General features: G+C 48.4%; 1 protein-coding gene across 5 annotated transcripts in view; it reads right to left on the reverse strand.

The window, feature by feature from the left end:
* Positions 1-19460, reverse strand: part of LOC134948397 (uncharacterized) — a 245576-nt gene that overhangs the window by 81408 nt on the left and 144708 nt on the right. For all 5 annotated transcript variants that reach the window (XM_063936340.1, XM_063936338.1, XM_063936339.1 and 2 more), the window contains one exon: positions 13722-13883. The gene's annotated coding sequence lies outside the window, so the exon portion shown is untranslated. The remainder of the gene's footprint in view (positions 1-13721; positions 13884-19460) is intronic.

Consider the following 19460-nt stretch of genomic DNA (forward strand, 5'->3'; position numbering starts at 1 on the left):
CTTCCAAGGACTATGGTCGAGTCAGGAGACTTCCCTACACATAAATATTCTGGAACTAAGGGCCATTTACAATGCCCTAAGTCAGGCAAAATCCCTGCTTCTACACCAGCCGGTACTGATCCAGTCAGACAACATCACGGCAGTCGCCCATGTAAATCGACAGGGCGGCACAAGAAGCAGGATGGCAATGGCAGAAGCCACAAGGATTCTCCGATGGGCGGAAAATCACGTACTAGCACTGTTAGCAGTGTTCATTCCGGGAGTGGACAACTGGGAAGCAGACTTTCTCAGCAGGCACGACCTCCACCCGGGAGAGTGGGGACTTCATCCAGAAGTCTTCACACTGATTGTAAATCGATGGGAACGGCCACAGGTGGACATGATGGCGTCCCGCCTAAACAAAAAACTGGAGATATTGCGCCAGGTCAAGGGACCCTCAGGCGATAGCTGTGGACGCTCTAGTGACACCGTGGGTGTACCAGTCAGTTTATGTGTTCCCTCCTCTGCATCTCATACCAAGGGTACTGAGAATAATAAGAAAACGAGGAGTAAGAACAATACTCGTGGTTCCGGATTGGCCAAGGTGAGCGTGGTACCCGGAACTTCAAGAGTTGATCTCAGAGGACCCATGGCCTCTGCCGCTCAGACAGGACCTGCTGCAGCAGGGGCCCTGTCTGTTCCAAGACTTACCGCGGCTGCGTTTGACGGCATGGCGGTTGAACGCCGGATCCTGAAGGAAAAGGGCATTCCGGAGGAAGTCATTCCTACGCTGATTAAAGCCAGGAAAGATGTAACTGCAAAACATTATCACCGCATATGGCGGAAATATGTTGCTTGGTGTGAGGCCAGAAAGGCCCCAACAGAGGAATTTCAACTAGGTCGATTTCTGCATTTCCTACAAACAGGAGTGACTATGGGCCTGAAATTAGGCTCCATTAAGGTACAGATCTCGGCTCTGTCGATTTTCTTCCAGAAAGAACTAGCTTCACTACCTGAAGTTCAGACGTTTGTAAAAGGAGTGCTGCATATTCAGCCCCCGTTTGTGCCTCCAGTGGCACCTTGGGATCTCAACGTGGTGTTGAGTTTCTTAAAATCACATTGGTTTGAGCCACTAAAAACCGTGGATCTAAAATATCTCACGTGGAAAGTGGTCATGTTATTGGCCTTGGCTTCGGCCAGGCGTGTTTCAGAATTGGCGGCTTTGTCATATAAAAGCCCTTATCTGATTTTCCATATGGATAGGGCAGAATTGAGGACTCGTCCCCAGTTTCTCCCTAAGGTGGTATCAGCTTTTCACTTGAACCAACCTATTGTGGTGCCTGCGGCTACTAGGGACTTGGAGGATTCCAAGTTACTGGACGTAGTCAGGGCCTTGAAAATTTATGTTTCCAGGACGGCTGGAGTCAGGAAAACTGACTCGCTGTTTATCCTGTATGCACCCAACAAACTGGGTGCTCCTGCTTCTAAGCAGACTATTGCTCGCTGGATTTGTAGCACAATTCAGCTGGCGCATTCTGCGGCTGGACTGCCGCATCCTAAATCAGTAAAAGCCCACTCCACGAGGAAAGTGGGCTCATCTTGGGCGGCTGCCCGAGGGGTCTCGGCTTTACAACTTTGCCGAGCTGCTACTTGGTCAGGGGCAAACACGTTTGCTAAATTCTACAAATTTGATACCCTGGCTGAGGAGGACCTGGAGTTCTCTCATTCGGTGCTGCAGAGTCATCCGCGCTCTCCCGCCCGTTTGGGAGCTTTGGTATAATCCCCATGGTCCTTTCGGAGTTCCCAGCATCCACTAGGACGTCAGAGAAAATAAGATTTTACTCACCGGTAAATCTATTTCTCGTAGTCCGTAGTGGATGCTGGGCGCCCATCCCAAGTGCGGATTGTCTGCAATACTTGTACATAGTTATTGTTAACTAAAGGGTTATTGTTGAGCCATCTGTTGAGAGGCTCAGTTGTTGTCATACTGTTAAACTGGGTATAGTATCACGAGTTATACGGTGTGATTGGTGTGGCTGGTATGAGTCTTACCCGGGATTCAAAATCCTTCCTTATTATGTCAGCTCGTCCGGGCACAGTGTCCTAACTGAGGCTTGGAGGAGGGTCATAGTGGGAGGAGCCAGTGCACACCAGGTGACCTAAAAGCTTTCTTTAGTTGTGCCCAGTCTCCTGCGGAGCCGCTATTCCCCATGGTCCTTTCGGAGTTCCCAGCATCCACTACGGACTACGAGAAATAGATTTACCGGTGAGTAAAATCTTATTATTCCAACTACAGTGTCACAGGGAACAGGTGTAAGTGGCATGCCAAGGTTTGGGGAATCACCAGCTAGGACCAATAGGTAAGCTCTGGCCTTACATTTAGGCTTTCATAGTCAATAAATGCCACTTACTCTCTGATCCTATTGCTCTCACTCCTTCCCTCACTCTTGCCGGTTCTATTACCAGTGCGGTTACGGCAGCAGTCAGTGGGGCCAATTCAATTGTTTTGGGCGTCTAAAAATCCAGTCTAAACGCAACTTTTTAGACACTAAAACAATTGTCACAACTCAACTGTGTCTGTGCGCCCATCGTGCCCAAACAGACTGGGTTTATCTGCCTAAAACGCCTAAACCCGTCTAAACTCCCCGCTTTGGGCAGATTGAATGGGTTGGGATTGGGTTACTGGCATCTGGGATCCCAGCTGTCAGATTGCCGGCGGGGGGGGGGGGCAAGCGCAGCGAAGCCCCTTGCGGTTCGATTCCCACACTATCGGTGTAATGGACACCCACGATTGGGTATAGTCCCCGTTAGTCGGCATGACGACTGTTGAGATTTCCAGCGGTCGGGATTCCGGCGTCGGTATAGGGAGACGATTACATCCCGATTGAACAGGTAGTTGGTGTGGTTCAGCTGCGCACCCTTCACGTGCTGCCTATGGGTTATAACTTGGGCCTTCCCTGTGACCAGAAGTTGTATTGCAAGTTGAATGAATGTGGGAAAACACCGACAGGCGCTCAGTGAGATCCCAATATAAAAGATTTATTATGAATATGAGTAAAAAAGATTCAGAAGATAATACAGTTTAAAAACAAAACAGTAAAAATAGGATTTTGGTACTTACCGATAAATCCTTTTCTCCTAGTCCGTAGAGGATGCTGGGGACTCCAAAAGGACCATGGGGTATAGACGGGATCCGCAGGAGCTTGGGCACACTGAAAAGACTTAATCTGGGTGTGAACTGGCTCCTCCCTCTATGCCCCTCCTCCAGACCTCAGTTATAGGAACTGTGCCCAGGAGAGACGGACATTTCAACGAAAGATTTTTGTTTAAACTAAGGGCTACCAACATACCAGCCCACACCACAAACATACCGTACAACCAGAGTAACATTAAACCAGATAACAGTATGAATTAACAACAGCAACAAGCTGAAACAAGAAATACACAACCTGTGTATAAACTAATTTAACTAGCAAGAAAACACTGCAAGTAACAGTCCGCACTGGGATGGGTGCCCAGCATCCTCTACGGACTAGGAGAAAAGGATTTATCAGTAAGTACCAAAATCCTATTTTCTCTTACGTCCTAGAGGATGCTGGGGACTCCAAAAGGACCATGGGGTTTATACCAAAGCTCCAGAACGGGCGGGAGAGTGCGGACGACTCTGCAGCACCGACTGACCAAACGCAAGGTCCTCATCAGCCAGGGTATCAAACTTATAGAACTTAGCAAAAGTGTTTGAACCCGACCAAGTAGCTGCTCGGCAAAGCTGTAACGCCGAGACGCCTTAGGCAGCCGCCCAAGATGAGCCCACTTTTCTGGTAGAATGGGCTTTTACTGACTTCGGTAGCCAAAGAATGAGCCTGCTGAATCGTACTACAAATCCAGCGTGCAATAGTCTGTTTTGAAGCAGGATGACCAATTTTGTTGGAAGCATACAAGACAAAAAACGCCTCAGTTTTTCTGGGAACAGCTGTCCTAGTTACGTAGATCTTCAACGCTCTTACAACATCCAGAGATTTTGGAATCGCCACAGCCTCCATAGCCACCGGGACCACAATAGGTTGGTTAATGTGAAATGAAGAAACCACCTTCGGCAGAAATTGTTGACGAGTCCTCAATTCCGCCCTATCCGAATGAAAAATCAAGTACGGGCTCTTATGAGATAAGGCCGCCAACTCTGACACCCGCCTGGCAGACGCCAGCGCCAAAAGCATAACTACCTTCCAAGTGAGAAATTTCAATTCAACCTTACGCAAAGGTTCAAACCAGGAAGACATGAGAAACCGTAAGACCACATCAAGCTCCCATGGAGCTACAGGAGGCACAAACGGAGGTCTGAACCTCTGGGAGGACCGCTAATTCTTTTTGAAAGAAAATAGACAAAGCCGAAATCTGCACTTTGATGGAACCTAATTTCAGGCCTGCATCTACTCCCACCTGTAAAAAGTGGAGAAAGCGCCCCAAGTGAAAATCTTCCGCAGGAGCCATTATAGACTCACAACAGGAAACATACTTTCTCCAAATACGGGGATAATGTTTCGCCGTAACCTCCTTCCTAGCCTTAATGAGAGTTGGAATGACCTCCCTGGGCAGGGCCGAAACTAGGATTTTTGGCACCCGGGGCAAGGTAGTCATTTGACCCCCCCCCCCCCCCAAAAAAAAATATTTTACAATAAATAAATAAAAATAATAAAATAAAATAAAAAAATAATAAAAAAAAATGAATAAAAATATTATATATACCAAGGGTGTGCGATGGGTTCTGCAGTTGCTCCGACATACGCTAACATCTTCATGTTTGCAGTCGAGAATGATTTATTTTTCAGAGATCCAGAAATAGCTATGGATATTGTATTTTATACAAGATTCATAGATGATCTTTTGTTGATTTGGAGGGGCACGGAAGAAAAATTTAAATTGATCATGGAAACTCATAACAACTCTGCCAGTCCAGTTAAATTTACCTTTAAGATGGATAGACAGGTGATAGATTTCCTAGATGTTAGAATTTCTCTCCTTGAAGGTAGGATTTCAACTACGGTCTTTACTAAACCAACTGACCGCAATACATTCCTGCATTGGAATAGTTGTCACCCCAGAAGCCTGAAATATGGCTTACCATATTCACAGATGATCAGAATCAGAAGGATCAATGATAATGCATCTATAGCATCAGCTCAAATTGATGACCTTATATCCAAATTTGCAGCCAGGGGTTACCAATTACGTAAACTCCTTCATGATAAAGAAAAAGTATTGGCTATGGATAGAAAAGACCTATTAGTCAAAAAGATTAGGACAACACAGGATTCCAAATTTCCTTGGGTGAATCAGTACCATTCACGTTCTGAGACTGTATGTAAAATTGCCAAAAAACATTGGCATCTTATTAAGTCAGATGATCAATTGAAGTTGGGCGGAGTAGATTTGATGCCATGTTTCTCCAGATCCAGCAATTTGCGGGATATTCTGGTCAAAACTGACATTACAGGTAAAGGGAAGCCACCCCCAAAGAACTTTTTAACTTTAGGCAAATTGGGATGCTACAAGTGTCCCTGTACTACTTGTAAGTATCTGATTAGTGGTGACACTTTTTGTCACCCTCATTTAGGTACAAAGCTTAAAATTCAGCATCGCTTAACATGTGAGAGCACCTATGTCGTATACCAGATCATATGCCCATGCGGACTTTCCTATATAGGTAAAACTATCAGGAAGTTCAAAGAGAGGATGACGGCACACAGATCAGCTATTAGACAGGCACTGTCCACTGGTATAAGTGAACAACCAGTGGCCAGACACTTTGCTGAATTTAAACATAGTGTGGCCAGCATCAAGTACCGCATGATAGATCATATTCCATTATCATTACGAGGAGGCGACAGAGGGGCTGCTCTGCTGAGATGTGAGGCCAGATGGATATCCAAATTGGATGTCTTGGCCCCACGGGGCCTTAACGAAACTCTTCCCTTGTCCTGCTTTTAGGTGTCAAGCATTGCTGGTTTTCATTATATTGTTTCTTTATTTCTATTTGATATAATTGTTTCATATATTGATTATAAAAAATTTTCATAAATTTTTTTCATTTTTTTCATTCTTTTTATTTTTATATATATTTTTTGTACTATATGATTGTTACATTTGCCCCGATTCATTTTGTGACTACAATGTTTTTTTTTTTTTCTCCTTTTTTCGTGACTCAGTGTTACTAATATCTATGGGTTTCTCTTAGCAGATCCCCTCAATCTGTCACTTTGAACATGGTGGTTATATCTGAAATGTTAACTTTTGTCAAGTATTGGAATGAGCTTTTAAGCGATTGTATCTTATTACTATACGGAGGTCTTATTTCTAAGTACCGCCATTGACTGCAGCATTGTGCCTTGTTTAGATTGTCACCATGGTGATGGGTTTGGTGTGCACGTAACGGCTGTTAGCCGCGACGTCATCTGACAGCGCCCTGCCTCAGCGTCCTGCGCTGGCGCTCCGGCGGGCGGGAGAAATGTTCACGCTGGTGGGGATATAAGGTGAGTTCATTTGTATTTGTTTGTATCCTGACGAAAATTTTATAAATTGAAACGTTGATCTTCACGGAGTCTGGCCGTTTATTCACCAGTTTCTACTAAGCTGTGAGTGCCGCATGTTACTATTTTCTATATATATATATATATATATATATATATCTTTCAGAACTTTTTTACCTGAAAAACTGCCTTTTCTAACATAAATTTCATATCCAGGAAAAAGTGTCCCCATTTTACACAGTACGACAGGCAGGTGTCCCCATTCCCCATTTTACACATTGCGGCAGACAGGTGTCCCCATTTTACACATTGCGGCAGGAAAAAGTGTCCCCATTTTACACATTGCGGCAGGAAAAAGTGTCCCCATTTTACACATTGCGGCAGGAAAAAGTGTCCCCATTTTACACATTGCGGCAGGAAAAAGTGTCCCCATTTTACACATTGCGGCAGGCACAGGTCCCCATTTTACACAGTACGCTGGCAAGTGTCCCCATTTTACACATAGCGGCAGGCACAGGTCCCCATTTTACACAGTACGCTGGCAAGTGTCCCCATTTTACACATAGCGGCAGGCACAGGTCCCCATTTTACACAGTACGCTGGCAAGTGTCCCCATTTTACACATTGCGGCAGGCACAGGTCCCCATTTTACACATTGCGGCAGGCACAGGTCCCCATTTTACACAGTACGCTGGCAAGTGTCCCCATTTTACACATAGCGGCAGGCACAGGTCCCCATTTTACACAGTACGCTGGCAAGTGTCCCCATTTTACACATTGCGGCAGGCACAGGTCCCCATTTTACACAGTACGCTGGCAAGTGTCCCCATTTTACACATAGCGGCAGGCACAGGTCCCCATTTTACACAGTACGCTGGCAAGTGTCCCCATTTTACACATTGCGGCAGGCACAGGTCCCCATTTTACACAGTACGCTGGCAAGTGTCCCCATTTTACACATTGCGGCAGGCACAGGTCCCCATTTTACACAGTACGCCGGCAAGTGTCCCCATTTTACACATTGCGGCAGGCACAGGTCCCCATTTTACACAATACGCCGGCAAGTGTCCCCATTTTACACATTGCGGCAGGCACAGGTCCCCATTTTACACAGTACGCTGGCAAGTGTCCCCATTTTACACATAGCGGCAGGCACAGGTCCCCATTTTACACATTGCGGCAGGCACAGGTCCCCATTTTACACATTGCGGCAGGCACAGGTCCCCATTTTACACAGTACGCTGGCAAGTGTCCCCATTTTACACATAGCGGCAGGCACAGGTCCCCATTTTACACAGTACGCTGGCAAGTGTCCCCATTTTACACATTGCGGCAGGCACAGGTCCCCATTTTACACATTGCGGCAGGCACAAGTCCCCATTTTACACAGTACGCTGGCAAGTGTCCCCATTTTACACATTGCGGCAGGCACAGGTCCCCATTTTACACATTGCGGCAGGCACAAGTCCCCATTTTACACAGTACGCTGGAAAGTGTCCCCATTTTACACATTGCGGCAGGCACAGGTCCCCATTTTACACAGTACGCTGTCAAGTGTCCCCATTTTACACATTGCGGCAGGCACAGGTCCCCATTTTACACAGTACGCTGGCAAGTGTCCCCATTTTACACATAGCGGCAGGCACAGGTCCCCATTTTACACAGTACGCTGGCAAGTGTCCCCATTTTACACATTGCGGCAGGCACAGGTCCCCATTTTACACAGTACGCTGGCAAGTGTCCCCATTTTACACATTGCGGCAGGCACAGGTCCCCATTTTACACATTGCGGCAGGCACAGGTCCCCATTTTATACATTGCGGCAGGCACAGGTCCCCATTTTACACATTGCGGCAGGCACAGGTCCCCATTTTACACAGTACGCTGGCAAGTGTCCCCATTTTACACATAGCGGCAGGCACAGGTCCCCATTTTACACAGTACGCTGGCAAGTGTCTCCATTTTACACATTGCGGCAGGCACAGGTCCCCATTTTACACAGTACGCTGGCAAGTGTCCCCATTTTACACATTGCGGCAGGCACAGGTCCCCATTTTACACATTGCGGCAGGCACAGGTCCCCATTTTACACAGTACGCTGGCAAGTGTCCCCATTTTACACATTGCGGCAGGCACAGGTCCCCATTTTACACAGTACGCTGGCAAGTGTCCCCATTTTACACATAGCGGCAGGCACAGGTCCCCATTTTACACAGTACGCTGGCAAGTGTCCCCATTTTACACATTGCGGCAGGCACAGGTCCCCATTTTACACAGTACGTTGGCAAGTGTCCCCATTTTACACATAGCGGCAGGCACAGGTCCCCATTTTACACAGTACGCTGGCAAGTGTCCCCATTTTACACATAGCGGCAGGCACAGGTCCCCATTTTACACATAGCGGCAGGCACAGGTCCCCATTTTACACATAGCGGCAGGCACAGGTCCCCATTTTACACATTGCGGCAGGTGGTGGAGGGAGAGAGAGAGAGAGGAAGGGAGAGGGGCTGACTTACATTTGAAGCGGTTCTCGCCGCTCTTCAGCCGCCTCTCCCTTCTCGTCTGCGCGGCTCCGGGCTCCCCCTTCTCCCTCCTCCGGCGGGGTTTCGTGGAATGACGCGTTTGTGCCGTGACGTCACGACGCAATCGCGTCATTCCGCGAAACCCCGCCCCCCGAGCTGGGCACTCGGGAGAAGGGGGTTTAAAAGTAAGTGCCGCGGCGGGTGTTAGGGGGTCTCGGCGCCCCCTCCAATCTGGCGCCCAGGTCGCCTGCCCCCCTAGCCCCCCCCTAGTTTCGGCCCTGCCCTGGGGATACCCTTACGAGCTAAAATCTGGCGCTCAACCTCCATGCCGTCAAACGTAGCCGCGGTAAGTCTGGAAACACGCATGGACCCTGCAACAACAGGTCCTCTCTTAGAGGAAGCGGCCAAGGATATTCCACCAGTAATTCCTGAAGATCCGGGTACCAGGCCCTTCTTGGCCAATCTGGAACGACGAAAATCGCCTGAACCCTTGCTCGCCGAATGATCCCCAGTACCTTTGGAATGAGAGGAGTGGAGGGAACACATACACTGACTGGAACACCCACAGAGACACCTGGGCGTCCACTGCACTGGCTTGGGGGTCCCTTGACCTGGAACAATACCTCGGGAGCTTCTTGTTGAGACGAGACGCCATCATGTCGATCAACGGAATTCCCCAATGTTTTGTCACCTCTGCAAATACCTCTTGGTGAAGAACCCACTCTCCCGGATGGAGATCGTGTCTGCTGAGGAAATCTGCTTCCCAGTTGTCCACTCCCGGTAGGAAGACTGCTGACAGGGCGCTCACGTGTTGTTCCGCCCAGCAAAGGATTCTTGTGGCCTCCGCCATTGCCGCTCTGCTCCTTTTTCCGCCTTGACGGTTTATATGTGCCACCGCTGTGATGTTGTCGGACTATACCAGGACAGGTCGACCCTGAAGAAGGCTTCTTGCTTGCAGCAGGCCGTTGTACATGGCTCTTAACTCGAGAACATTTATGTGGAGACAAGCTTCCTGGAGTGACCATTTCCCCTAGAAGTTCCTTCCTTGGGTGATTGCGCCCCAGCCCGCGGAGACTTGCATCTGTTGTCAGAAGTACCCAATCCTGGATACCGAACCGGCGTCCCCCTAGGAGGTGAGGACTTTGTAGCTACCACAGGAGAGAAATTCTGGCTCTGGGAAATAGACTTATCTTCCGGTGCATGTAAAGGTGAGACCCGGACCATTTGCTCAGCAAGTCCCACTGAAACACCCGGGCATGAAACCTGCCAAATGGAATGGCTTCGTACGCTGCAACCATTTTCCCCAGAACCCGAGTACAGTGATGGGTCGACACACTCGTCGGCCTCAGAAGTTCCCTGACCATCGTCTGCAGTTCCAGAGCTTTTTCTTCTGGAAGAAATACTTTCTGTGAATCCGTGTCCAGAATCATGCCCAGAAAAGGCAGCCGAGTGGTCAGAATCAACTGAGATTTTGGCTAATTGAGTACCCAACCGTGCTGTCGCAGAACCGACAGTGACAAATTTACACTTCTCAGCAACCGTTCCTTGGACCTCGCCTTTATCAGGAGATCGTCCAAGTGCGGGAAAATTGTAACCCCTTGTTTGCGAAGGAGAACCATCATTTCCGCCATAACTTTGGTGAAAATCCTCGGAGCCGTGGAAAGCCCAAACGGCAACGTCTGAAATTGGTAATGAGAATCCTGTATCTCAAACCTGAGGAAGGCCTGATGTGAAGGACATATCTGGACATGTAAGTAGGCATCCTTTATGTCGACTGACGCCATAAAATCCCCCCTTCCAGGCTGGCAATTACCGCTCGAAGAGATTCCATCTTGAACTTGAAAACTTTCAAGTATGCATTGAGGGATTTTAGATTTAGAATTGGTCTGACCAAACCGTCCGGTTTCAGCACAACAAAGAGGCTCGAGTAGAACCCATCCCCCCGTTGGGACGATGACCCTCTGTAGACACAATTTTTGTATCGCTGCCAGCACCACCTCCCTGTCCGGAAGAGCTACTGGTAACGCTGAAATGAAGAACCGGTGAGGGGGTATCTCCCGAAACTCCAGCTTGTATCCCTGAGACACAATCTCTAGGACCCAAGGATCCAGGTCTGATTGAATCCAGACCTGACTGAATATTTGTAGGCGGCCCCCCACCGGTCCGGACTCCCCCAGGGAAGCCCCAGCGTCATGCGGTGGACTTGGTAGAAGCAGGGGAGGACTTTTGGTCATGGGCGCCTGACACTGCAGGTGGTTTCCTTCCCCTTCCTCTACCTTTTGAAGCGAGGAAGGACAAACCTTTTCCACGCCTGTATTTATTTGTACGATAGGACTGCATCTGCTGATGTGGTGCCTTTTTCTGTTGTGTGGGAACATAAGGAAGAAAAGAGGACTTACCCGCAGTCGCGGTCGAGACCAGGTCAGCCAAGCCGTTCCCAAACAAGACAGTACCTTTGAAGGGTAACGCTTCCATAGCCCTCTTGGAGTCGGCATCAGCATTCCATTGATGGATCCACAACGCCCTCCTGGCTGATATCGACATGGCATTGGCTCTTGATCCCAAGAGACAGACATCCCTCGTCGCATCCTTCAGGTAATCTGCAGCGTCCTTGATATAACCAAGAGTCAAAAGAACATTATCTTTATCAAGGGTATCCATATCATTAGCTAAATTTTCAGCCCATTTAGCAATAGCACTACTCACCCATACCGACGCCACAGTAGGTCTGAGCAATGCACCCGTATTAGCGAAAATGGACTTCAGAGACGTCTCCAGCTTGCGATTCGCCGGATCTTTGGGAGCTGCCGTGTCAGGAGACTCCACTTTCTTACACAAGCGAGATAGAGCTTTGTCAACATTTGGAGACGCCTCCCATTTTTCCCTGTCATCCGAGGGGAACGGATATGCCATATAAATCCTCTTGGGAATCTGCCACCTCTTATCCGGCGGCTCCCGAAGCCTTTTCACAAAGAGTATTCATTTCATGAGAGGGGGGAAACTTCACCTCAGGTTTTTTTCCCTTAAACAAGCAAATCCTTGTTTCCTGTACCGCAGGTTCATCAGAAATGTGTAAAACATCTTTTATAGCCACAATCATGTACTGAATACTCTTAACTAATCATGGATGTAAAGCAGCCTCAGTGAAATCGACCTCGGAATCAGAGTCCGTGTCGGTATCCGTATCTACCACTTGAGTAAATGGCTGCTTTTGCGACCCAGATGGGGTCTGAACCTGAGACAAAGCTTCTTCCATGTACTTTTTCCACACCTGTGTCTGTGACTCAGACTTATCTAATCTCTTTGATAAAGAAGCTACATTCGAATTTATCGTACTGAGCAATGCGAGTAAATCAGGTGTCGGCTGCGTCGACAGTCCCAAATCTAGCCCCGCATCCGCTCCCCCAATAACCTCCTCTGGTGAATAACATTCAGCCTCAGACATGCCGACACGTAGTACCGACACACAGAAACACACAGAACGTCCCAGCTAGGGGACAGGCCCACAATGAAGCCCAGATAGAGGACACAGAGGGAGTATGCCAGCCCACACCCCAGCGCCCATATATCCCGACAAAAGATATATGTACCCAGCGCTGCTTAATTTATAATGATAAGAAGCACCACACTGCGGCCCCCCCTTCTGAATATCTCCCCGTTACTTGTGAGAGGAGATGTGGAGGTCCCGGCAGCGTCTCCTTCAGCCGCGTGTTGAAGGAGAAGATGGCGTCTGTGAGCCGTGGGATGAAGCTCCGCCCCCTTCCCAACGCGCTTCAGCCCGCCAAATTTGAAAATGAAAAAGATGCCGGCGGGGGTTTAAGAAACGGTGCAGAGGCACCGAAAGCCTTCTGCCGGTCCCCAACCTCAGTAACATGCTGCCCAAGGCGGCCCCACCCAGCGCACTGCACCCTGTAACTACCGTTGGTGATGTGTGTGGGAGCATGGAGCACAGCCTTACCGCTGTGCTGTACCTTCCGTTACTGAAGTCTTCTGCCGTCCTGAAGTCTTCTGATCTTCTCATTCTCACCCGACTTCTTTCTTCTGGCTTCTGTGAGGGGGTGACGGTGTGGCTCCGGGAACAAGCAGCTAGGCGCACCAAGTGATCGAACCCTCTGGAGCTAATGGTGTCCAGCAGCCGAGAAGCAGAGCCCTTAACTAAGAAGAAGCAGGTCTCCCTGAAAATAAAAAACCTAACAAAAAATATTTTCCAGAGAAACTCAGGAGAGCTCCCCTGTGAGTGTCCAGTCAGTCCTGGGCAAAAAGTGTAACTGAGGTCTGGAGGAGGGGCATAGAGGGAGGAGCCAGTTCACACCCAGATTAAGTCTTTTCAGTGTGCCCAAGCTCCTGCGGATCCCGTCTATACCCCATGGTCCTTTTGGAGTCCCCAGCATCCTCTAGGACGTAAGAGAAAGAGCATATGAGTCATCTAGAAAACATGGCATGTGTTTCCTAAGTAGTATGAAGTTTATCCAGAAAACATGGCATGTGTTTTCTAAAAGGAAATAACAATAATATTCAACGGTACTGACACATTTATGTGCAAGTCATGCAGATTTATATACAACACAATAAAACAATAAGTGCCCTCGAAGTTTATCCAGAAAACATGGTATGTGTATCCTGAAAACAGGCAGCGATAATTGTGCAAATCAGAGAGTCCGGTAAATGTTCAAGTGGATCAGAGTGTCCTTACCCGGTCAGTGAGGATGGAGCCACTGGTGGTATAAAAGTAGAGTGCTATCCGGATTACCCGCACTGCTGGGCTCCAAGGCAAAAACCGGGAAGTTTCTCCGCAGGTCCTTATGGCGTAGTCACTATGTCTGCCGTCACAATCTCTCTGCTTTAGGCTTCTCCCCTATAGAGAGTAAGACAGTTATACTGTATATTGCGTATGTTAGAATAATAAAAGTGTCATCACACAGAAGCCAGGTACATGGCCGTGCTAAGCAGTGACATTATATGTAGCCCAAAGGAGTAAGTTATAATCACACTCCATGTAGTTAGTAGTCTGATCCATGGTGGGAAACAAACGTAACATTAGTGACCTCAGTGCCGTGAGGCAGCAATGCTAACCACCAGTGCCGTAACTAGGCATTTTAGCGCTGTGTGCAAGAAACGGCATTGGCGCTTCCCCCCTTATGTAAAATACGGGCAGTGCGCGCCAGAGGCGTGCGCAAATAACATTAGGGGTGTGGCTTCATGGGGAAGGGGTGTGGCCATAAAATAATACCAATTCATACTACGGTGCACACTAGTCTCCATTATTCAAATTACGCCACACAGTAGCGCCACTACATCAGGTAGAGCCCCTTTTACACGTTACGGCAGACAGCGTTCCCTTTTTACACATTACGGCAGACTGCGTTCCCTTTTTACACATTACGGCAGACTGCGTCGCTCTTTTTACACATCACGGAAGATAGCGTCCCCCTTTTTACACATTACGGCAGACAGCGTCCCCCATTTTACACATTACGCCAGACAGGATCCCCTTTTTACACATTATGGCAGACAGCATCCCCTTTTTACACATTACGACAGACAGCGTCCCATTTTTACACATTACTGCAGACAGCGTCCCCCTTTTTACACATTACGACAGACAGCGTCCCCTTTTTACACATTACGGCAGTCTGCGTCGCTCTTTTTACACATCACGGCAGATAGCGTCCCCCTTTTTACACATTACGGCAGACAGCGTCCTCCATTTTTCACATTACGGCAGACAGCATCCCCTTTTTACACATTACGGCAGACATCGCCCCCTTTTTTTTTTTTTTTTTTAAACACTGTTTATTGAAGTTTTTTCAAAATACATTGGAGGAAGGGGGTGGGAAAGACAGAAGGAAAGAGGGAAAGGGGGGAGGGGGGGGGATACAGCAATGCAAGCATTTGTTATTCATTTTGTAAGTATATTAGAAACCGAATGTCAACGGAGGAGGGCATTTGAAGTGTGCCAACCATGGGGACCAGACCTCAGTGAAGGTTTCCGCCCTGCTTTCGATTACGCTAGAGAGGAACTCCATGTGATATGTATCCCATACAGCCGCAATCACCGCCGCAATGGAGGGGATTGTATGCGATTTCCAGTGAAAGGCAATCTTACATTTCAGTGCGGTAGCAATGTGCCAAATGAGTCTTTGTCTAGGTTTTGGAATTCCGGGGAGGGGCCTTGGAAAGATGAAGAAAGTTGGGGAGAAGGGCACCGTTACTCCGGTGATTCGTAATATCAAATTCCGAATGGCTTTCCAGCGCGGTGTTATCCGGGGACAATCCCAGAATATATGGAGCAGGGTACCCTCCGACCCGCAATTCCTCCAACACCTGTCTGATGCGGAAGGAAATATTCTACTCAGACGGGACGGTACCAAGTACCATCGGACATAAATTTTAAACAAATTTTCTCTATGTCTGATTGAGGTCGCTGAGGATACTAGGTTTTGTTTAATTTGTTCCCAGGTGTCTGGTTCTAGGTGGTCCTGTAATTCAGATTCCCAGGCTATTTCATGAGGGGTCCTTGTGGGAAGATCATGAGTAAGCATGAGACGGTAAATAGATGACAGAAGGCCCCTTGAGGGAGAGCGCAGCAAGCATAATGATTCAAGAGGTGAACGTGTTAAGGAACTATGTGAATGTAAGTATGCAATGTGAAAACTACGCAGTTGTAGATATTGGAAAAAGCAGTGTGGAGGGAGATTATATTTACTCTGAATATCGGAGAAGGCTGGGAAAGAGCGAGATGGTGCTATGTCGTTGATGAACAATAGGTCGTGCTTCTGCCAGTGTTGGAAAGTACGAGTGAACTGTCCCTCGGGGAACAACGGGTTGTTCCAGAGGGGTGCCAGAGCGGGGGGCGAGGACAATAAGGAGAAAGTCTTAGTGAGTCTGTCCCAAAGTGTGACAGTAAATGCTATTGACGGGAAATTAGCGCTTTCTGGAGGTCTATCAGTTCGTGGGATCCAGAGGAGGGTGGAGATGGATCTCATACGTACGAGTTCGGATTCCAATTGAACCCATCTACGTGACGTTGTCTGTGAGTGCCATAAGACGGCCTGAGATAGGTGGGCCGCGTAATAATATAATTTAATGTTAGGTACTCCAAGTCCACCCTCTCTGTTCCTGTTGTAGAGTGTCTTGAAGCGAACCCGGGGTCTTTTACCTGACCACAGGAAGTGTGAAAATTTCTTCTGTAAGTCTGCGAACACCTTTGAGGGTATTCGTATCGGGAGTGCCTGGAATAGGTATAGGAGACGAGGCAGGATGTTCATTTTCAGGGCGTTGGCTCGTCCGGACCAAGAAATATACTGATCTGACCATTTCTGCAGATCTCTAGTGACATTATGAATAAGTTCAGGGTAATTGGCTTTAAATAGTTGGGAGTGTTGTCTGGTGAGGAAAACGCCTAAGTATTTTAGGTGAGATTTCTTCCAATCAAACTTGAAATTACTGTGCAAAGATATCTTTAACTGGGCATGGAGATGAAAGTCTAGCACCTCTGTTTTAGCATCGTTAATTTTAAAGTTTGAAATGAATCCAAATTCTTGTATAACGTGTAGAAGGTTTGGGAGGGAGATGTGGGGGTTCGAGAGAGTAAGCAAGATATCGTCTGCATATAAGGAGATCTTAAACTGAGAAGATCCAATTGTAATCCCTGAGATATCCGGGCAGCCGCGGATCCTCGACGCCAATGGTTCCATCATCAGCGCGAAGATTAAGGGTGACAGAGGGCAGCCCTGTCTTGTACCATTCGCAATCGTGAATGGAGGGGACAGTTGACCATTTACTAGAACGCAGGCTGAAGGGGAGGAGTAAAGGGATTCAATGCCCGTGAGGAACCGGCCCGTGAATCCAAAGCGTCGGAGAGTGCGGTCCATATATGCCCATGATATGCGATCGAACGCCTTTTCAGCGTCCAGCCCCATCGCTAAGGAGGGAATTGCGGAGGCGTCTGCGAAGTGTAGGGTATCAATAGCTCTTCTGATGTTATCAAACGCTTGTCTGCCTGGGATGAATCCGACTTGGTCCGGGTGGACCAAAGAGGCGATCATCACCGCAAGACGATTAGCGAGTATTTTTGCGAATAACTTCAGATCTGAATTCAGTAATGATATCGGGCGGTAGTTACTACACTCCGTGGGATCGCGGCCGGGCTTGGGGATGACAACTATTTCCGCTCTAGTGGTGGCGCTGTCGAAGGGCGTACCAGCCAAAATAGCATTGAACAATATCGTCAGGGCCGGGGTCAGTGTTCCACTGAATTTTTTATAGTATAGGGCCGGTAGACCGTCTGGACCGGGAGCTGAGGTATTCCTCAGTGTTTTAATTGTGAGATCAACTTCTTCAGAGGAAATTTCCTGATTAAGTGAGTCTATCTGTAGCTGAGATAGGGTTGGGAGGGAGCAAGTAGAAAGGAAACTATCTATACGTTTTTGCAAACTAGTGGGGTCCTCAGGGGTGGGGAGATTGTATAGGGATTGATAATACTTCTTGAAACAATGGGCTATTTGTTGAGGATCGTACGTCAGTTTGTGCTGTTGGTCTTTTAGGGAGAGGATCCTATTTCTCTGTTTGCGGGCCCGTAGGCGAGAGGCCAAGAGGGAGTCCGCCTTGTCACCCTTAGAATAAAATTTGTGTTGTAGCCACCGCATGGTCTTAGCAGCTTTGGCCGACAGAATTTGATATAGCTGGCCTTTAAGAGCCAGGAGTTTGTTATAAATCGTGCGTTTGGGGGTACGCTGGTGTCGAGCTGTGAGTTCTTTAATTTGGTTCTCGAGATCCGCGACCTCCCGGAGGTCCTTCAGTTTTTGCGCTTTAGTTAGGGAGATGAAGTGACCTCGAATGGAAGCTTTGTGCGCTTCCCATATTATTGCAGGTGAGATCTCGTCAGTGGAATTTAGAGTAAAGAATTCTTTCAAGACTTCGGCAGTCTGGGTAAGATATTCTTTTTTCAATAGGAGGGCCGTGTTCAATCTCCAGCGGAAAGTTGTGGGGAGTGCAGGGGAGGAGTCAATGGTCAGGGACACTGCTAAGTGATCCGACCACACCACCGGGGAAGCTGAAGTTCTGACCAAACCCTGCACAGTGGAGGAGTCTACCAAGAATAGATCTATTCTGGAGTGTAAATTGTGGGGGACTGAGTAGTGAGTGTACGTGCGTTCACATGGGTGTAGTACTCTCCAGGCGTCGTAGAGGCCCGAAGATGTTATGTAGTCTGTCAGTCGTCTGGATTCCCTGATTGTCGATGGACTGGGGTTACTAGATTGGGTGCGGTCCCATATCAGATCTGGCACTGCATTAAAATCTCCACCGACGACAACTCGTCCTTTTGTTATTTTTTCCAGTTGAGGGCGGAAGTCGCTGAGGAAGGCACCCTGCTCCATATTGGGGGAGTAAATTGAGGCCACAGTTAAGAAAGAGTTTCCAAGTTGAAGTACTACTATATTGAAGCGGCCCTTAGGATCTGAAAAGGAGCTCTCAACAGCGCAATGGAGTGAAGCGCGAAGTAGAATGGCGGTACCTTTACGTTTTTGGGGGGTGGTGGAGTAGAAGGCCTGGGGGTAAGCTCTCGAGGCAAGAGAGGGGTGTATCGTTTTGAAATGTGTTTCTTGTAAAAGAATTATGTCCGCCCTCTGTTTTTTAAAGTATTGGATGGCCATAGTACGCTTTTGGGGGGAGTTGAGTCCGTTGACATTCAGTGACACAATTTTAAGAGTCATGGGGGATTCCAGAGCCGGTTTCGGCTTAGGGAGGGTCTAACCCTCGCGGGGGTAGCGCAGAGCTGTGTAGGGGGGCTGTGGGCGGGACGGGAAAAGCTGGGAGAGCAAAACAAGGGAGATTGGGGCCTTGCGGCCATCCAAGTATCCGGGTATGGTCGTAGTCTTAAAGACACGACATACAACACCACTGATGGACTCCATCCGTATGGGAGGGAGGTCCGGTGTTGTGGGGGCGAGACCTGGGGGCGACCAGAGGAACGCCTGGTGTCAATCGAGCACAGCAACACAAAAAGGGTTGATATGAACTTGAGCATGGGGAGGGGGTAATCTGCACGGCAGGGAGGGGGAAATACCCCAATATCTTTTAGGTAGGGTCTGATTGAACCGCAGGAGTCGGTGGGTTATCCCGACGTCTGCATGATCTTAGTATTAGGAAAGGTGATACCCTAGCGTGTACAATTGAAATATCACAGTTTAAGATTTGAACATGGGTGAACTTAAACATGGAACAGTTAATGGAGATAAACAATCCTTAAGCATACAAGCGAACGCGTCATCGTGCCATCGCCGGGCGCCCGGGCGAGGCCACCCCGGGGCACCCCACCGTCCAATCCGCAACGCCGTCAACTCAGGGCGTCGGGAAGACGGTCCATGGGGGCCCCGACGGGGGGCCCCGCCCCGGCACCCGGCGAGACCAACAGACAAACATCAACATT

Source organism: Pseudophryne corroboree, chromosome 8 (assembly GCF_028390025.1).
Source record: "Pseudophryne corroboree isolate aPseCor3 chromosome 8, aPseCor3.hap2, whole genome shotgun sequence".
In the NCBI taxonomy this organism is placed as follows: domain Eukaryota; kingdom Metazoa; phylum Chordata; class Amphibia; order Anura; family Myobatrachidae; genus Pseudophryne; species Pseudophryne corroboree.